This window comes from Parus major, chromosome 4, assembly GCF_001522545.3.
Source record: "Parus major isolate Abel chromosome 4, Parus_major1.1, whole genome shotgun sequence".
In the NCBI taxonomy this organism is placed as follows: Eukaryota; Metazoa; Chordata; class Aves; order Passeriformes; family Paridae; genus Parus; species Parus major.
Genome location: NC_031771.1, coordinates 47,545,062 through 47,567,410, shown reverse-complemented (window position 1 = coordinate 47,567,410; position 22,349 = coordinate 47,545,062).

The window sequence follows — 22,349 nt, the reverse complement described above, 5'->3', positions numbered from 1 at the left end:
TGACAGTATTGAGAATGACTTCCCATCCCTCTGACAACCTTCAGGCATTAACAACTCTCACTAGAAAATCTAGTTTGAAATGACATTGTGCAGGTCTTCTACACCGAAATGCAATGCACTGGCTTTCACTGAAGCATTCTTGACTTAAAGTCATAACATGGAACAATGAATATTGCTTAAATTATTTATTTAGGACAAAAACATAAGGAGAAAACAGACTTTATACCAACAGCACAGAAAGAAGCAGTCAACCAAGTACTCAAACAAAACCATAAAATGAGCCTGAAATGTTGAAAGTGAATGAATATATCTCCTGCAAAGTCTCATGTAGTTTTCCTTGATTTAGAAAATTATAAACTTACTTCTGCATAAGTAAGAGAGAGAGGGAGAGAGGGAGAGAGAGAGAGCGCTCCTCTGGAAACTTCCTTTTTGCTCATCCATCATCCTCAAGTGCTGAATATTTTTAAAATTTTTCTTGACATGTCAATATGTTAGCAAAGATTTTAGGAAAAAAAAAAAAAAGGAAAAAAAAAGGAAAAAAAAAGATACATCATTGAGACTTTCCACTGCAAGCCTATAGGCTCTTATCTTCAACTACCATTAATCTCTATGCCATGGATATTTAGTGGATAGATTTTTCACCATCTCAGTTTATAAAGTTGGATCGATATATATGTAAGGTGTTCATTGTATTTTAAAAATGTGAAATTTGCAGAATTTTAAGGTGGCAACACAGTTAAATAGCAATTTTATATAATTCACAAGGGAAAATAAAAGCTTCCTGCAAAAATTCAGTTGTTATATAGCAATTCTATTACTAATACTGTTTTAAGAAGGCTTGCAGAAAAACTATTGAGTTGGCTGGTTACTAATAGCAGAGCAGAGCAGACCAGAATGTTTACTTTTATTTGGAGTGGATTTGGAGTGGTCCCAATGCTGACCCATGAGGGAGGTGTTTATCACTGCTCTCCACCAGGACATTGAGCCACTGACCACACTTTGAGTGTGACCATTCAGCCAATTCCTCATCCACCAAGTGGTTCATCCATCAAATCCACATCTCTCCAGTTTAGAGATGAGGAAGTCATACAGGACAGTGTCGAATGCTGGGACAGTGTCAAATGCTGTGCACGTGTCTATTATCCACCATGGCTGTAACCCTACTGGAGAAATCCACCAAGACTGCCAGACATCGTTTCCCCTTAGTGAAGCCATGTTGGCTGTCGATAATCACCTGTCACTTTTCCATGTGCCTTAGCATAGTTTCCAGGAGGATCCCTTCTCCATGATCTTGCAAGGAACAGAGGTGAGACTGACTAGCTTGTATTTCCCTGGATGTTCCTTTTTTCTCTTTTTAAAAGTGGGGGTTAGGTTTCCTTTTCCAGTCACTGAGAAGTTCACCAGTCTGTCATGACTTTTTAAATATGATGGATAGTGGCTCAGCAACTTCATCTGTTATAAAAACAATGACAGGTTGTCGTTTGGAGTTCATGACCTGGATGAATCAAGACACTCCTTTGGTTTCTCTCCTGTCCTGTGTCTACAGAGGAATTGCCATTGTCACCCTTATTATCTTGTTCTGGCAGATGCCAAGACCAGTTATTTAGAAAAGAATATAAAACTATGACACATAATCTAATACAGAATCATATAATTCAAGGAGGATTTTCTCTGACCATATATTTCAAGATAGAAGAATATTATTTTACACTTACTGTTAAATCTCGTGTATCTTCTATGTTTTTAATTTTAATTTATAGCCAGCAACAACGTTTCTGTTATCCCCACACTTATAAATGTATATGAATTACTGCAAGTTAAGAGCAAGCCATTAATACTCAGTAATTTGTTCACTGAGAGAATTTAATGAATTTCACATTTTTTTTTAATGACTTTAAAAAATAAAGTTTACCCCTCTCCGGTAATTTCTCTCAATGTGTATTGGTTTAAATATACTCTTTGTCTTCAGCCAAACAATACTGCATGACTCAGTACAAATTATGGATTATTATATCTTGCAGGAAACTAATTTAATGTGTAATATATTCTGCTTTGTTGATATTGTACAACATAGAGCTAAAAGATAATATATCTTAATTGCTCTGTGTTATTCATTACTCCACAAAGTTTCTTCTTATCTGAAAAGACACACCTGTGTGTATACTGCCCTCACCACTAAGGTACCTTGCTAATTTTGCAGCCAGAGACACTGAAACATACCGAAGACGAAAATTGCTCCAGTTCTCTCACAATGTTGTGCTACAGGACTTGGAATTCTCAAGGTAATAAAATTACTCTGTAATAAACTTTTCCTTTTCTAGATATTCTTTCATATGTCTGTTTGGTCTCCTCTCTTTCAAAAGAAAACTACACAACATATTTAGAAACTGAAGTAGTAATGAGCAAAACTGAAATACCATATGGTTTTCTAAGATCTGTAATTTCAGAAATATCTTTCTCATATTGACTCAGGTCTCACCAGCAGCACTACACTTCTGCTAAACCACAACTAACTTTGAAATCATAATCCATTTCCTGGAAATGTGAGCTCCTTTTTTTGACTGCTACATTATCATAAATATTATGTCTCTTTGGTTTATCAGTAACAAAATTCTGTAGATTCAATATTATTTTTTTTAATATTTCCCAAAAATCTGCTTAGTCACAGGCAACATATATAAAGGACAGTTTCAGTAAAAGTTATTGGTTCATATTCACCTTTCTTTTAGCATATTGGTACTGATTTCTAATCAATGTATTATTTCAGGCTTTTTCTGTGACAAAAATTCATTCACACCTTCCCAGTCTAATTTTAGGATTCTTTTTCTTTTTAATGTTTATACCTCTTTGAACTTTCTCACCAATAAATTAGTCTTCTTTTGAAACACTTAAACAAATATGCTGCTTGTTTTGTTATTTTATTTACCACTTCTGTTGTTTACTCTTGACCCTGATATGATAGTGTTTTTTCAAAGAGAGGATATATTGTTCATCCAAACAGAAGAAGCTATGCTGTGTACATAAAAATACATACAGGTCTTTTTGGCACTTCACAAATACCTCTACATTTTTCAAGATATTCAAAAGACACTAGAAAAAGATCAATGAAAAGGAAAGAAAACACTGAAGTCAAGTTCTGAATTGAATGAACATTTTGGCTCTACCCTTGTTATACCTTGGAAATCCCTCTTGGCGATACTCTACACACTGAAATTACTAAACAGACAAACCTTCAGTGAAAGCACAGGGGAAAGGTGGCGTTTGCATGGGTATGTCACTTAGTAGGACTAATTCTCTGAAAATTAGCTCACAAAGGGAAGACCACTTCTTTGTCTGCCTTAGCTGTATAAGAGCTTGTAGTCCCTTGTAAAGGTCTATCATCATTCATTTGAAATGGACTTGTATTTGATTATACAGTGCTCCAAATATTATTGAAGAAAGAAGGATAATGAAGGAAAGAAAGAAAGAAAAAGACCAAAAGAAAGAAATGCTTGGAGGTTTAAAATCACATTCTGAATTGAATTGTATAGGCTTCCATGTATTTTAAAAATGACACACTTTAAAGCAATAATCTGGCATGTAGATCGGGAATAGGAACAGGGAAAAGAAAAAGAGTTCTGTTAGAGTGGGAAAATGTGAGTTGTATTATTATTTCTTCTTATTAAGAATGCTGTAAAAGAAATATAAGGGTTCATAAATGCCTTGTCCAGTTTAGTGCATTTTATAGTGCTGAAAGGAACAGAAAATGTAAAAACAAATTGCTTCTTCAAAGAGTCAATGAACACAGGATTCTGAGATATTCCCTTTACCATTTTTAAAGTATTTAACAGTTATTTCATTAAAGTTAGTACTTTCTTTCCATATGCTTCTAATGTCTTTTTTATCTGTTAGAGCAAGCAGATAACTTGGTGCATGAAAGGTAAGGATATAATTTACTTTAATTGTTCCTTAAAGTCAAATTTGCTGTATAGTTATAGCATCGGTTTATTGACTTTCTAAACATTTGTCTTTCTTCTACTTGCTATGAATTCTGGGTTTATCTGGAAAAGATTGCATTTTGCCTTGATGAGGATTTTAAATGGAAAGCCCTAAACAGAGTGAATGCCACTGAATATTCTGCTGTTTGCCGCGTGTCCTTTTATGAATTTATGACATTTGAGTTCTATTACAGAGCCCTGAAAAATAACCTTCCAGTCCACAGGAATATAAAAATCGTTAATATTTTGAGTTATTCTGACACAAACAGAAAACCCTGACTTGAAGAAAAATATAGTACCTAACTGATAAAAATTTCCCAAAAGTCTGATTATGTTAAAAAATGTCAAACTCATTGACTAAAGTCAAAATAGGAAGCATTTTGACATCTTCCACTGAAGTAACTTTACAGCATTCATTTTGCTATTTCTCCTGTTTTCAATCTTCAATCAAACAGGGGAATAACCATAAGTAATTACTCATTCTGTTAAAAAATCCAGGCAAATAAGGAAAGAGTATGTTTCTCTATATTTACACAGACTTTACAGAGTCAATATTGTTTCATATATGGGAAAATTCCTTCTCTTCATCTCCCTGTGATGTTTCTGTAAACCACACTCCAAACAGCAGCAGCAAAAAAAATAAAAAAATAAAAAAAGCCTGTTAAAATCAGGGCATGTGTTTTCAATAACACAACACTTAGCAAACACTCTTATCATAGAAGTCTCTTCCCTTTTTAGCTATGACTTTACTAGATTTGAAATTCAGCAGACCACAATCCCTGCAACCCTTACGCAAAGCACCAAGTGACCCAAGCTTTAAATTTAGTTCCAGTTTTACATTCTTGTACATGTCTCCAGTGAGGCTAACTAATAACTGAGGTGGTGGATAGCGAGAATCTTTGTCAGAAAAATAAGGGGGAAAAAAAAAAAAAGATAAAGAAGAAAGTCTTTTTCCTTAATCAGGCCCTCTTCTTCTCTGTAGGGATGTTCAAACAGCTAAGAGAGCACCTGCTGTTCATGGGGGAGAAACATTTGTTCTGCCAAAGGAAGTATTTTGCATAAAGCCGCGTGGATCAAGAGTGGCACCCAGTGGCTGATGCTTTGCCACAGCAATGCGGTTCCAAAGGCTGCACTTCCCTGACCTTCTGCCTAATGTGCTTTCTACATGGAAAGAATAACTCTTAAGCCAGTCTGGTTTAATAGGATTAAGCCAAATATTGTTTTTTCTTTTACTAAATTCTTTTAATATCTTGAACAGCATGCAATGCACAATGTTTTCAAATATCAGTTTTATACAGGTTTTAGACAGACTTTTACTAAGTCTAAAGTCTGAAGTTTTACTACACTAAAAATAACATGCAGCCAGTGTGAAAAAAGAATGATGAAGTCAAGGTGAAAGAAAAATTAGGTAGTTAATGCCTAAAACAAAATGGCATCTTGGCATAATACTGTGAAAGCCTGTAAGTTTAAGCAGTGCTTACATGTAACACAATGTTATGCTAACATTAATGAATAATATATTATTATCATAATATTTATAATGTAGTAAGATTCCATTTATCTAAAAGTAAGCGTACACGTTATTTCTGTAAGGAATTACCTATATAGTTGCACTCACATTGCTTCTTCTTAAGCCCTGATTGTGCCAGTGAATCAACACAAAAGGCTGCGAATTCTTCCAGACACAACCTGTGTTTTAAGATTTGCAAGCAGGATTCCCTGAATTAGAAGGAAAAGAAAAAGGATTTATATTTAAATATTTTGCTTTTTTTCAAAGTGCTTAGGTACAGTTAACTAAAGGGTCTTCCCTTATTGTTTGTGAGGGAACAAATAATATCTAAATTACTCATTTTTCAGGGAAATCATTACAAGGATTTTTTCCTGCTTGATGTTGTGGATAGAAGTATTACTTGCTATGTGACAACACAACCTATTTATTTCAGCAGTTGGTTGGCTAATCACTTTTTCATCACAAAACTAGTGAGATACATATACATATATATATACACATTCATTCATTCATACATACATATATATATATTTATATATATATATTTATATATATATATATATAAATATATATATAAATAATTATATAACTATATAGATAACAACGTCTTGCTCTCCCTGGATCATTTATTATCCAAATAAGATAAACACTATCCTGCTCAGACTGCTGAACAGCATTGGTTGAATTGCTGCCCTCATATGCAATTAGGTAGTGTTACACTGATGGTAAAGGGTAAGAATTGCAAGTGAAAATCTGCAGTGTTGAAAACCAGGACACAAACTTAGGACTCAACGTGAAAAAACATGTAAGACTGCTCCTGGAAGACAAAAACTGCAGAGCAGGTGGCCTAATCTCAGATAAATAAGGTTTCCTAAAAATACATGTGCATTTGAAAACTGAAAAAAAAACCTAACAAAACAAAACAAACAAAAAAAATAACCCCACTTTTTTTCTTCTAACAATATCTGTTAATCAGCTGATGCTAAGGAAAGTGTTTCAATAGGTTTTCTAACATTTTCCTACAAAGATTCTCTTCCAGTTATATTTTCAAATTCAGCCACACAGTTGGTTTTTTCGGACTTTTTTTGTTTGGTTGGTCAGTTTTTTAGCAAACAGTATAGTATCCTGTTCTAAATGAACTGGTAACTAGTTAAGAAAACATTTTTTTAAATACTAGAAAAATGCTGTCTGCCTCTTGCAGTCTACCTCTTGTCTCTCTCCAGAACAGTCAGTTTTGGAGATGCCATTGTTTTCTATGAATCAGATTCCAGTGTTCTGGCTGAGAATCCTAAAAAGTAGAGTTGCCTGTGTATTTTGTATTCCTTCTTTTCAGAAGTAGGAACACAGATACAGCTAGGCAGCCTAACAAAATCTCCAAATTCTTCAGGTAATCAAAAATTACCTGGAAGAGCCCACAATCTGTCACTGCTTGACAGATGAGAAGGACAAAATTCTATGGTGTGGATATAAAACTCAACTCTACACGGTTTTTAATAAAAAACTTCTAAAATTAATTATCTATATACATATATTGCAAAATACTTTCTGCAAAAAGGTTAGTTGCTTTCATACTTAAAACTTTGAGAAACAAAAGGTTTATGGTGTTATTCCAAGGAGACATTCTCCTCCGAGCATTCTCTGTGCTGCCCTTCTACCTGCCAAAGATAGTCTGATTAACACTTCCCTCTGGGAATCATTTCTGCTAGACCAACACTCTGCTTTATCAGCTCCTTTGTAGCTTAGCAGAACAGCATCCATGACCTTTCAAAACCTCCTTGACCTTATATTAGAGTTTTCCATGGTGAGAAATGTGATCACTTCTTCCAAAAGAATATTTGACAGCTATATTCGGTCACCCCAGAAACACTGTTGTCCCAGTTACCACTGGCAAATAAAAATCTAGCAGCGAGGTGGTATTTGATATAAACAAAGCACTTGCTCAAGGCAAATTTCCTCTGCAGACTAGAAAGGAGAAGTTTACATTTCAGCTTATAACCATTTACATTAGAAAAATTACAATTTATACAAATATAGATGGCAAAAAATAAATGGGGCTCATTATTAGCTTTTAGAAGAAAGATGTAAAAATAATAAACAACCCAACAGGATAGTTCAGGATGACTGGACCTTATATTATGCTTACAATGTTTCAGCAAATGAGGGCCATCAGAGAGTGTTTGAAGATCAGGAGAAACTGTTTTACTCCCTTTGGAAAGGATGTTTCTTTACAACAAGGACATCGGTGTTTTCATATACAATGTTATTGGTGCTTTGCCTATTACGGGCAAGTTTTTCATGACCTGACATAGTTATTGCAATTAACACTGTTCCACACCAGCTACATGTGTGTATATATATATATACTTACTGCCAGAACAAGGAATTGCATTTCACAGTCTCATTTTACAATTGCTATCAGTTTATGCAATTTTTAGGGAGGCATTCTCATATACAAAGGCATCTTGGATTTCCCATCCCCCTCTTGACTAATCTTATTACTCACAATTCATACATTTTACCACTACTATTTAGTATTTAATCATTCCTGTTTGATACAGGTGAGCAAATTATATACCAGAATTAACATCAGAATGGCATGCATTAAGTAAAAACATGCAGTTTTTAATTGAAAAGTCACATGGATCTTAAAGCTCATATCCTCTTTCACTTTTCAACTTAAGTACACACATTCTTTGTGCACTACCTTTGCACATGGTAAAGGCAATTTACAGTCCTCACCAAGAGGTCTCAGATCCTGTTGATTTTTTGCCAGATGACTGAGTCCTTCATAAAACATTATTTGATGTCTCTGCCTTTCAGGTGGTATCCCTGGGAGCAGACACATTGCTGTTATCCATGGGTGGGTCCCTGTCACTGAGCCCATTTCTCCCTTTGCCTGTCAGCCATGATCGCAGCGTTCTGGTTCTTGCATCACCACGAAACACAGAGCTGTACACTAAACCCTCCTTCTGCAACAAGGGAAGCAAACATCAAAAAGGTGGCAACAGAAAACACTTCAGAACTCCAATAATAACTATGTACACTTTAGAGCAAGCAAATCCTCTCCCTATGCCTTTTGGTCAGTCATAATTTTTCTCCAGCCCTCCACCAAGTTAATCCATGTTCTGTAGTTTATTCTGTTTGGGTTTGTTTTGTTTTGTTTTGTTTTTTTAAAGAAAGAACTTTATGGCTGGAAATGAAGACTTCAATATAGCTTTGACATGCATGATTTTAAGAGTATTCTCAATGCTTGGGAGGTGCTGTAATCATCATTAAATTATAGGTGAGATAGAAAATTACTCACCAGAGTAATGAACTGCTCCTCAGATATAGTAGTCCTTATGCCCTGATCACAAAACAACAAACTCAGGAGAGTGAGTGACCACCTGGCAAATCAATGATAGCTCATAATTGCATTCTTTTACTCTTATCCCAGAAAACCAGTAGGCTCAATATTTTTCAGCTTTCATTACATTTCAGAATAAACTGGAAGAGAGAAATTTGATATTCTACATGGAACAATAACTTGTTCAAGCATTTCAACATTTTATTTCTTCATACAGCAAACTTTCCACAATAGCTTCTGCTCTGAATTTTTAATTTATAATTTTAATTTAGTCTTCTGTAGGCTTCTTTGCATTGCCACATTGTGATTCAGCTGAGCTCAAGTTCACAGTGTTGAATAAGCCTCTCAAGCAAGCTAAAGAATTTTTATGTCTTAGATCCAGTTGAATAGGTTGTTGCATTAAAACCATTGACGTGTGTGAACTAAACCTTACTCACTGTTAGTGTTGGAATGAAATATTCAGGATCATAAAATCTGCCCTCAGAAACTCTGGAACCTGCTTTAGCATTAAAGGTAGTATCAACACATACAGTAAGATAAATGACGCTTGTCTATTATTACAATATATATTTATTTCATATAAATTCCTTACCAAAACAAAAAAATTACTGTGACAGTCTATATCAGCAATATGAAGGTAAAACCTTAATTTTACTATCACACCAAATGAATACTTTAATTAGCACACTGATATAAAAAAGGTGCTTTTAGGAAAATTAGAATATATCTTAATTACATAGAGCACATCACAGCTGCTACACAATGTCATATTGTTGTTTACTAACACTTCAGTAGAAACAACATCATATAGGAAGTACCTGGCTTTACCAGTGTTAAGGTTTTTGCTTCAACTAAAGGCCCATATTCAGAAGGAAGACAAAAAAATAAATATTTGGGCTCCCATAACAACACCTTCAGAAAAGTTATTTTGTATGCTCTGTATTTTCAGTTACTCATTCCAATTTAATTTATTTTGGGAAGGACATAGTCCCATTCAAGCTAATTCTAAACAAGGTAAATGCCCTGGAACTCCAAAATCAAAGCAGAGAGGAATTTTGGACATAGCCTTCTTCCTTTTGGAGTCTAGTGATGGCAAAGAAAGCATATTCTGTTTTCATTGACAAGGATGAAATCTGACCTAGATAATCTTGGAAACAGAACAGCTGTTGATTTCAGCAAGGACAAAATTTTATCTGTCCTTTAGTATTTTAATTTGCAAGGAATTTTTGTCTGAGTATTTACACAAAATTTCAATGATCACTGGAGTTTTGAAGCAAGCTATAACTTACAGAGAACATCCAAACTTCATAAGGTAAAATCAAGAAGCCTGAGAGAGATTAATATTTTAGTAACAACACAGTTCTTGTTGGGCTCTTACCATTGAGTTGAGGAGGTTCAACGTTACTGATAGCACCTGTGCCTTCCACATAAACATGCAGTTTAATCAGCCCAAGTTCTTTTTTAAATCTTCTGTTACATCATGTTCATTCATTCTAGTGGTATAATTTGCAGAAGTTTAAATAATAACCACACTTTTTAAAAAAAGAGAAAAAAAGGAGATAGAATTATTTGCATGATTACTTTACTTGCTATAAGTCTTAGACTTCTGCCCTCTGGAATCTTAAGGGAAGTGTTAGATTTTTCTTCTGACACAATGAACTTACGATGCAAAATGGATTTTAATTTTCATTCTCAAGTGTTCTGAAACCTTTTCAGCACTGGTCTCAGAGGAGTGGAGAGTTGGACATTTGAAGTGTATGCTTCCCAGTTATCATCTGAGCTTTTTCAGCTTCATCCATCTCCTACTACATATCAGAGATCTTCAGCTGTATTTTGATGTCAATCAAGAGAGCCACAACTCCAAGCACCATTTTAGAAGACAACTAAAATAGCCAGGCTGGCAATTGGTGTTCCAGCTTATTCTCTTTCCTTCAGACAGCAAGGAGAACTCTTTGGAAGAGACAGCTGACTTTTCCTTTTCAAGTATTTCCTTTAAAAGATTGCGATTGCTGGGCCTGCTGATGCTACAGATATTTTTTTCGATATAGCATGACAGCCATTGAAATGAACAGAAAAATGTCAATATCATGTTTTTCCACTAAGGTGCAAACAGCCGAGCCAAACTGAAATTCTATTGTTTGCAGATAAAGTGAAAACTGTGAGATGACCAGGATGTACCTGTACTATGCTTCCTTTTTTTTTGTTTCCCAATACACCTTGAGTTAAATATTAATTTTCAGGAAAAGGTAACCTGCACCACAAAACTGAGCTTAAAAAAGTAAAATAAAATAAAATAAAATAAAAAAAGGAAGAACAAGCTGTTATCAACTGTGACTGAGTGAAACTAAAGATCATGCCAGAGAGTTTAATAGCAGTGCAGTGGTCACAGAAGCCTGGTGTTTAAAAATTAATTTCTAGTTTGAAGCTGTTAGTGCCAGTGCCAAGAGCATACAAAGTACATTTGTTCATCACCAGAGCTAGTTTCAGAGTAGAAAATTCAAGAGAAAGACAATGAAGCCTCTCCAGTTTCTAAAATAGATCTGGGAAATGTTTAAAATCTCCAGGCAATGAAAAATAGATTTCCACAAAAGAATAGCTAAAGGGCAAATTAGAGAAATATCTTGTCACATTTTACATGCCTATAAACTTGTCTACTTCACAAATGATGGCCTCCTATTAATTTGATAAAAAGCTAATCAGATGTAATTTAATTTTCTCTGAAATAGATATTCAGGGAACATATTCTGCTCTCTCCATTCCCACTTGAAAGAAAAGAGATGTTTATTAGACCACTGACTTCTTAAAACAGAAACAAATATTATACCACTTTTCATGCTGTAAGTGAAAAGAAAAACCGATTTGCAAATCCAGTCACTGAGCTGTAAATACATTCCTGCAGCTACTCACAAGCACAGCAGAAAGATTTCATTGTACCCATCCAAGATGTCACCATGTGCATTGAGATCAAACAGTTTGTACTGTCATCTGTGAACACTGTGAACCTAAAATTCCTGAACAAGCCTGAGCACTCCTGACCAGCAGTTCTAATATTTTAACAGAGATATTGAGAATGTGTTTTATCTATCCAGGCACTATCACCTGCTCCACTTCCAGCACTTCAGTGAATGAAAGTGCTTACCTAATGAGGTAACATTTCACACTGCAGGAGCAACAAGAGCAAGCAGGCACATTTTGAAATTATGAAAGCCAAGACTGTTCTAAAGACCAGCTTTTGATCGTTTATAGCATTCTTTCTGTATGAGAAGTGGATTAAAATAATTTTCAGAACAACAGGAAATCATTCATAGTAAACAAAATCTGTATTGAGTTCTGTTCAGTAAACATAGATTTATTTACGTGAAAATGCTTATTAATTAGACCTACTAGGCAGAAAGACAAATACGTCCTGAAGCATCTTGTGGATTCAGTTGTTTGCTATTCTCTATTCAGGGCGTGACAGTGGTCATCTAATACTTAGAGTTTGTTTCTCATCCTTGATTGGTTGGTTAAGTGTTTTTAAATGGAAAAAAATATTAATCTTTTTATTGCAGAAATACTTATTTGCATGAAAATGCATGTCTCTATAAGTAGAGTAGCTATTCTCCAAAAATACATTGGAACAATAAGGCATTCACATGAATATTTGTAAATAGTAAACAAAAAAGGGGCAGGAAAGTGGTGAAACATGACAGCTGTTCAGAATTTAAATTTATGCTTTCCAGCATCTAGACAAAAAAAATCTGTTGATCTGATTATCCACTGCAAGCACTTTGCTGAGCCATTTACATTTGTGGGAAGCAGGGGCAGTGTAGGAGTTGCTCGTTGGCAGACCTGACTCACCCATTCTCATTCCAGTTGCTCTTTTTGTACATCCAGTTTTACAAGTAAATGATGGGGGAGAGCCAGGGCCCAAATGACTGGCTGCAGTGAGTAGCGTTTCACATGATTTTACAGCATAGTTAGAAATACCAGTTAAGAGTTTAAGCTTAAAGCAGCAACAAAATATGAATTAAATTAATAATGGTATTGATAATGAGCTTTCAGCCTAGCAGATGGCAACGTAACAAGGTCCTATGGCTGGCAGCTGAAGTTAGACAAACACAGCCTTTTAATCACGTACACATTTTTAACTGTGAGGGGAAGTAATTAGAATAGGTTACACAGGTTCCTCTTGGCAATTTAAAAATCAAGACAGTATTTTCTTTCATTGCAGGTGAAAAGCTGAGGATGTCCTATGGCGTATAATCCAAAACTAAATCATCACACTGAATGTATCTGATCACTTATTCAGAAAGTCCTTCAAACATACTGGCTTTGCAATCTGCTAACTACCACACCTATTGAAGTTGTAATGCTACTGGAATTGTCATAGCTTAACACGCAAGAGAAGGCAAGACTTAAAAGGAGATGAGATTTTTCTGAAAAGGTTAAGTGAAAAGGGGAAACAAGACTAAGGAGACAAGAGTAGGGTAACATAAATGATTCTACAGGTTGAAAAGGAAATGATGCATTCTGAGATTGAAGTTAGGAATTCTGAGTTTAATTTATTATGTTATTCATTTTTATTAACATATTTATTATGTTTGAAAGGAAAAAGGAGGTTAATACCTGTGATTTGTACAAGATTTTGCCAGGTAGGAGAAAAAGAGAAAACTATGCCAAAGGTTAGATTTATTATTAGATTTCCCCTACTGTGCATGATGAGCACCCTGCAAACCCCAAAACCTGTTTCCATTTTAAAGTGTGCAATAATGCCACAAATAACAAAAATAAGAATCTTTTCTACTCATTAGTTAGAAAACAGTATCTCAGTTTTAGCTGGAGAACTTTCATAGAAAGGACAAAGCAGGACAAAGAAGTGTCAATTTTTTCTATACCCACTGCATCAAGGTTTAGTACACAGGCTGAGAGCTCAGATACTTATTAAAGATGCTGACAGTGGCATAAAAAGTAATTACAGTATTGTGCCTCCCTTTATAACAAACAACTCCACATCCATATCTTAGTCTGAGGTGACTCAAAAGTCTTAAATTAGAATTCTCAGGGTTTCCCACATAGGCAAACACTGCAGGATTTGAACAAGTAGATATGCTTACTGCTCATATCGCTTACTGCTAACTGTAATTATAGCATTTACAAATTTAAACCTTAATGATGACAAATGCAGTAGCTCCACTGCTTTTGTACTTGAGATGTCACTTTTAGTTTTCCTCAAACATTGTATTAAAAATGGAGGAACATTCAGGGGGTAAAAAAGAGAAATTTTTTTCCCTTCCCTTCCTCCACTTTTTCTCTTTTCAGCACAGATACTGAGGCTCTTGGAGAGACTTCCATGCAACACACAGAAGCACTGATGTAAACCCTTAAATATTTGCTAAATATTTCCTGAAAATAAATTAATAAATGAAAAATAATTGTTTGCAGCAATTTTTCCTGTCTCAAGATCTGAATGGGGTTTAAGGAAACCACTGACTGACTACCATCTCTGCTAAAAGAGAAGAATCTATAACCAAGAAGGGTTAGGATTTTGTGAAGAACAAGACTGTCTCACTAATCTCCTAGCACTGTGTGAGCGTGTAATTATATGTGTGGATAAAGAGGATTCAGTGGACACAAAGTATTTGGATCTTTCAGAAATGCTTGAGAAGACTCCACACTAAAAGCTTAGACAGGAACAAAGCTGCCACAAACATAGTCTTGGAAGGTGGGAAACATGAGTTGAAAGATGATGTAAAGATAGAAAACAGAGGATTAAGACTTAATACTTTCTGTCTAGGATAGAGAAGAACAGCAAGTGATGCCCCTTGGGAATGACTTTGGGTAGTCTTGGCTGTCAAAAAAACTGAAAGGTGCAGGCTAGAGGGGTCATTGTTCTGCCTTAGCAGGCTGGTGTCCTGTACAGCTATCCTCTTATTGTCTTATTCCAGTACTTTGGGTTTATGCATTTACTGAGGAACAGAAAATATGTGAGGTAAAAATTAGAAAGAAACTGTATGAAGTTTTACAGCAAATTAAAGTCTACATCTGAATCAGCAACACACTCCTATCTAAGCATGGGCATATGCAAGTTATATGGCCTTTCAGAGAGCATTCCACTGTAGAGATAGCTCAGCCTACTTTAATTAGACTATCTCTGAGCAGTTTACAACATTATTCATAACCTCTGTTACTTCAAGTTGTCCAGGCTTCTGCTTTATTCCTAACATTACATCTGTGACAGAGGAATATCCATTTTCTGTTGGCTTTATTTTTTGTTCTGTTGGCTTTGTTTTAAGCATCGTGTCTTATCCACCAGCAGCAGTTTAGTAAGACCTATTACATTTTGACATTTTGAAACATGTAGCTGTGACAAAAATGTGCTACTGTAGTGAAAATAGCCATTTCTATCAAAGGAACAGCAATATCCTTGGGGAATTCCTGAAAGGGGGAATTGTCATACAAGCCATTTTTGCCCCTCTTTTGCTTCTGTGAATGTTATCTCCTTTCTAATTAGTTCCTTCTTACTCTTTTCCTAATTTCACAGTGCTGTAGGTCGCATTGAGCATTGAGAGTAACTGAAGCATGTGCATTAAACCTGAGAGCAGCACCACACAGCAGCAACATCAGTGAGGGATGACTGGATGTGATGTGGCCCCACCTGAGGTGGTCCTCACAGAGGCAGCCTCAGTACTGGAGCTGCAGATTCCATATGGTTTAGGTAGCTATAAACCTTAATGGAAGGATCACTTGAACAGACACATTTCCAGTTTGTCTGAGATTATTACTCCAAGGACTGTACAAGTTCACATGTTTAAAGTATTCATAAATCTCAGCTCTCTGTATCTCATAAACTTCCTTTATCTCCGATACTGCAACATTATTCAGTTTTTTGGGGAGAGAGAGCCTGATATATTCCTGTTTGTTTTCTTGTTTTAATTTGCCAAATAATTACATAATGGTATTAGCATGAAGCAGAATTTTAAGAGGTTCTGTGAACATTGTCACTGTTCCTTCTGCAGATTTTCTTTGCCATTTGTTTCCACCTTTCCTTGCTCCATGTTTGGCCAGGTATCATGGGAAACTGTGGTCAGACACCTTCAGCAGAGGGGACATACAATGAGACCTTTGCACCACTGTGAAATTACGTCCTGTCAGAAGACTTCTGCTATCAAGATCAGTCAATCCACGACTGCAGCCACAGCCTGAAGCCTACAATGGATCTAAAACAGCCTTTTACTGTGGAGGTTGTCCACTCAGTGATGTTATCACCCTTACATAAGTGTACTACCAGAAGCTTGGTAGTACTTTCATGATTCTCATAGGAATATATAATTTGGTATATTCTCCATTTGGAATGAACCTTTTCAGTTAAAAAAAAAATTAAATTCCTGGAGATCTGAGATTGACATCCTATAGCACTAAATAGGAACATCTTTTGTTCCTAAAAGATTTGAGAAACAGAAAAGTTTTACACAGGGCATGAAAAATAAATAGAAACCCAGAATACTTATGAATATTTTAGATATATGATTTATATATACAATAGTGTTTGGAAGCAAAAAAAAATCAAGTGTATCAATTATAAAGATAATTTTCTTGCAATTCTTCAGGAAATTTTTAATCCTTTGTCTTTGTTTTGCACTTCAATAGATTACTTTGTTTGTCATGAATATCAATGCATCAAAACTTTTGCTACAGTATTTTAATTTAAATGGGTATATTTACAGTTATTATATCATATTAATATTCCAGTAGGCATAAAATTTTCACTAAATAATATTGAATAATTAAGAAGAAATACATTATTGATCAGATAGGAATGGTTTCATACAATATAAAATGCTATTGTGCTATGTCTGTGTTTTTAATATCTGTTGTTGAAACCTCAAGTTGATATTGGTAAATTACTTTCTACCATATAGACTAAGGAAATTTTAATTGCAAATCAACTACTACTGTAGAGATACAGAGGACGTTATCTAGTTTTGAAAATATGAAAATTAACCTCAGTCTTGTTTATTCCCCACTCAAAAAAAAATAAAATAAAAAAAATAAAAAAGAAGGAGTTTAAAGTACCTGAAGATAGTAAAAGCTAACTTTCCCACTTACTGTACTTATTACTAAGTTGTCCACTTACTGAACATCTCACAATTCCCTTTGGATCACTGCCCAAAAGGATACCTTATCAATTAATTAATTATGTATGATGCTATTCTTTTTATGTGCCTCATGATATTCTTCAGAAAAAGCCTGAAGTAAATATTATGGGGGACCTTGACAGTGATTATGAAAAGGAAATCATATTCCAAAAAGAGACTAATTGAGACTATTCTTCCAAAAATAGTCTGTTGATGTAAAATTTCAGTTTGAATTGGTTTCTGTTCATAAATGTTTAAGGAATAATCTTTGAAAATTCTCTCACACGGGAACTTTTCAGCCTTATTTTTCTTTTTTGACCCTCTTCTAGAAATTAAATCTTATGAACATCAAGCAAATGTAATACAAAGGTGATGTTCCGTCTATTTATTAACATTGTATCTTCAGGAAAGTAACTTCCTGTGATCCCATTGTTTCTTTCTTTTCCCTCACATCTGCACACATTTTTGATCTTGTTTTCTAGGTCTAGGGGGTCTCAAAGTCTCAATCCAAACTTGAGGACCTACATACCCGAGCACAGCCCAGCTGGCCACTGACGGGCCACATGGGATACAGCTGCACACCATCCTCTTCCCCAAGGGTGAAGGAAAACTCCTGGATTTCCTTTTTTTTTACTACACTGTAAACAGCAGCAAGTGACCGGTGATTCAGTGGGATGGGCCAAAGAACAGGAGCAGGATCTGAACATAACAGCAGAGGGAATCAGTAAGGAAGTTAAATATATTGTGGATCTAGAGAGAGACAGCTGTATCTCGAGGGGAGATGGAACACCTGCCATAAATGCACAAAATGGACATTTTTACAGATTGTAGTTATTCTCAAAATTTCAGTTAACATTCCTAACTTTCATAATCTTTGATACATTCAAGTGGCAGAGAATTAGATGCCCAAAATAACATAAATTCCAGAGAACTAGTCAGTGCAGGGTACTACCAGCAGTCCAGCTCTAAGAGAATTCTAGGATGATTCTGAGATGCACAGCAGAAGTAGAGAAGCAGGCAGCATAAACATGCTGAGGTCTCTTGACAAAGAAATATGGTGAAGCTATAAGACTGGCTGCAGCTGGGCTTAGGAAATGGGGAATGATTCTTTCTACAGCAATATCCTGCAAATCCTTGGATGCCACAGCTGGAATCTGAAGTGACCTATACACTGATAAAAAGTACTTTTTACTGGTCAAATTTAAAATGTTAGAAACAGCTGATCTTCAGAGATCCTAATGTTGTTTGCAGCTCCAGCACCACAGGGAAGAAGCACAAGGTATCTCAATTGAGGTCCAGAAGAGTGGTGATATAAGTCATTTTATTTACCATTCATTTTTGCCTGAAAAGAGGATAATCCAAACTACTCTTAACCCTAAAGAGAGTCAAACGTTCTACCTAAAGGTAAACAAAATTGACAGAAATAAAGAAAGTGCAGAGGTAATTAAAACTCAATACAGAAAAGCATTTGAGTAAGGAAAATTGACTTTGTGTGTTCTGAATTACGTAAGTACTGACATATTTACTCTCTTGTACTAAAAAAACCCTAAATATTTTCATTAAGATGGCAGATATTTTAGGGCTCCTTGATTTCTCTGCTTTGTGAATGAAAGAATTTTATTTAAAATTCTAATTTCTTCAGTAAAGTATTTGAACAAGCAGATACTGAAAAAAATCTATCTAAACAGTGCAGAATAAAATGTTTTTGATCTGTACCTCACACAAAACTTTTTGTGGTTTTTTTTCAAGTTAGTTTAACCAGTCATAAAGTTCTGTTTTAGGACATGTTCTTTTATAATATTATGTTTTGAGACTGCTGTTTACAATATGAAACTTCTTTAGCAGGAATTACGCACCTACACTAGGATTTATATTACAGTATTTTAGCACTCAGATTGTTGGATTGTGTCTGTAGGGAAAGGGAATGACATTCATGAATATGGTTTTTTTTGTTTGGATTGTGTATCTTTTATAAATTTTTCTTTGTTGTTTTACTTGACAGAAATCAGGAGACATTGCTTGTCTTGCATTTAAGGAAACATGAGTCAAATTCCTCAAGGTGGAATCAACATAAGAAAAATATATAACTAATCATGCAAATGCTTGGAGTATGATGGAAATTAGTCTGATATAAACATTAATAAATTACTAAACTTGATTTAAAGTATCAATTAAATCTATAGATATGTCATCTATTTTCCTATTCATCTTAATTTTTGTATTGCCACTGAATCACTAAATGAAACACACATAACCTTTTCAAAAACACAACAGTAGGTCCAAATACAGCAACAATCAAAATAAATATGCTCACTGATATTGAAAGAAATGGTTCTGTTGGTTGAATACGCTTGGGAATATTATTTTCTGTCACAGCAAAAATATAATTTTACTTTAATCCCTGTAGATACTTTAAAATTTACAGGAAGTCCAGGGCTATATTGCCATACAAATGGGAACATTCTTGATAGATTGGGTTACAAAGTGTAAAATTGACTGCAGAGAAAATCCTGAAGATTTTTGCAGCAAGTGAGTCCTGGTGCAGGGCTGCGGGGGAATCATGAAAGTGTTTCTAATATGGCATTTGCAGGTGCTGAAATGTTATTACTAAGCTACCAACTGCTTTGAGGAGTCAGATGTGAAAAATTCATTTCTGGTATCAGAGGATCCACCACTGAAACAAGGTAAGAAAGAATTTGTATGCGAGTGGCTTCAGTTTCTGCAGAAATCTTTTGCACATCATGAAATGTGAAAGGCTCCTCATTAGGATTCATTTGTAGATAAATGAACATGCTTTGCATGAAATCCAAACAGAAACTCAAGTGAAAAAGCTGCTTTTTAAAAGCCTGGAAGCAATTTCACAGACATTGCAATGCAGCAGTTTCCAAATAATTTATTTAAATCTCTGACTGTAGGTCCCATTTCTTTCTAATTATGAATTGGAAGCACCGTTTTTCAGCATGTCTTGATAATGCTGTGCTGAACCTGTGAACCATTCAATAAGAAATTATCATGAAACAATAGAATACTGAGTAAAATCTCAAATCAGTGGGAACAGAATAACCTCAGCTGTTGGAAAAGGACTCCACAACCTCTCCTTTCTTAGAGGCTACCTGCACACAGCCAGTTTTGCAGCCTGGTATTTTAGCATCTCACTAAGGTTTGACCAGGTAACAAACCGTAAGTGCAGGAGGAATGATGCTGAGGGCCATGGCAGCTTTCCCACTGCTCCTGGCATCATATGGTATTGAGCAACAGGAGAGAAAATGAAGGTCCCCTCTCCAGAATTATAAATATATTTTAACATTAAATATTCAAGCAGCCCCAATGAAAACAAGAGGTTACACAAGAATAAATCATATAAATAAACTTATCTGTATGCTTACCTGTTCAATATAGGGGCATCAAAGAATGAGGGATTTGTCAATTTATCACATAAATCAGTGGTATACACTCTCATTCCTTCCAAGGAAGGACACTGTGCTGGTGGTGGCACCTCAGCCTAAACCACAGGTGTCCATCAGCCTGGGCAAGTTCAGCTGTAGTTGCCTGGTGCCGGTGTCCAGGCACTGGCAGGAGGAGCTGTAGGATGGCTGGAAACTGCTGGCTCCAGCCAGTTCCAAAAGACCCACCTCAGGGCAAGATAGCAAAATATATTTGAGAAAGGGCAAAAATACTGCATGGAAGGTGTGAGAGAGAAATCAGAAACAGCCCTGTAGCACCTAGGTGAAGTCCATGAGGAAGGAGGAGCAAGAGATTCTCAAGGCACTGGAGCAGGGATTCCCCTCAGCCCACGGAGAACCACAGTGGAGCAGATATCCTCCTCCAGCCCTGGAGGATCCACCACTGCAGCACATGGACTGCATCTCATGGAAGTGACCCATGCTTGAGCAGTCTGTGAAGAACTGCAGCCCGTGGGAAGGACACTGGCAAAGTCAATGGAAGACTGCAGCCTGTGGGATGAACCCCACACGGGAGCAAGGGAACAGCATGAGGCAGAACAAGTAGCAGGGAAAGTCTATTTTAGTTTCTCAGCATAAACCTCTGCTTACCGTGACATTTCCTTTACTGTTTTGCCGCTCTGCAGGAATATATGACACATGAAAATAAACCTCTCCCTGCTAATAACAATAAAATTTCTAAAAGCAGGCTAGCCCATTTTGAAATCCTGAATTAGCTTTATTTCAAATTATCCTGTTTTCTAGCAGCTTGGAGGTAATACACGAGAAGATCATGACCAAAAATTAGCAAAAATGCAGTGAAGTTACTTTAACTGGAAGCCAATTTCAATTATTTCAAGTGCAGCAAGTTCTAGTGAAAAAAAGAAATTACGTACTTTTTTAAGCACCGAAATACATATAAAAAGGTTTTCATATGCATTTTTATTGAATTAAATACAAATTTTCCTTATATTGGTTGTCATGGCCTATATAATCAAGTTCACAGCAGTATTAGTTAAGGACAGGTAATTTTACACATAAATAAAAAATAATCATTGACAAAAACTTTGCCATGAACCTTATGTTGAAAATATTATTAATCAAAGCATGGATGGCATGCAAATCATGTTGATTCCTAAGGTGAAGCAATATGATTCAAATTCTAGATAAAATAAATTACTTATTTAGCCCAGGAAAGCAAGCCAGAAGCTCTGGAATTTTGAACACTGGGAAAATGCTCACAAATTTTATCTAATTACTTATGTGCAAAATTTATTAAAGAAATACTTTTAAACACAGGAAAAAATAATAAAATACTTTTTATCAAATTAAAAAGCATATTGGTTTTATCAATTTATTTATTATGCCTTTGGTTTTGCTTGTGCTCTGTACTTAAAGCTAATAATTTGCTTTGGCAATTCTTTCTTTACTTCATTCTTTTAGAGTGTTAAAAATAACATGGAAAGGAGCCAAAAGTCCAAGTAAATAGACACCTGTTTCTTTGCTGCGTGGATTTGAGCACCACTGAATTCCTCTGTTCATCTTTGGACCGTGGCATATTGTAGCAACATTATCTCCATACGTGGCACCAGAACGGAGCTGGAAAGAGAACCTAGTGCCTCTCCACTGCAGGATCACTCTCAGCTGTTTCACTCCTGACACACCATGTCAGTCATGTACTCAGAGACTCCACTAACTCCTTAGACAACAAGCAGTGCCTCACAGGCATCTGTTAAATTTCCCAACATCTGAACTGAATAATAGGTACTTCAATTCAGCTCAATTTTTCTTGTTCAGTCATAAATGAAAATAACTGAGGTTTTTTTGTTACTTTTCAGTGGCCATGTTGGCATCTTGAGACAGTTAATGACCTGCTCTCCTGAAATTAAATAGTGCTTGTATTTTTATCACTTTCTCACCAAAATAGGAAATGCCTAGCCAAAACAACATGCCATAGAA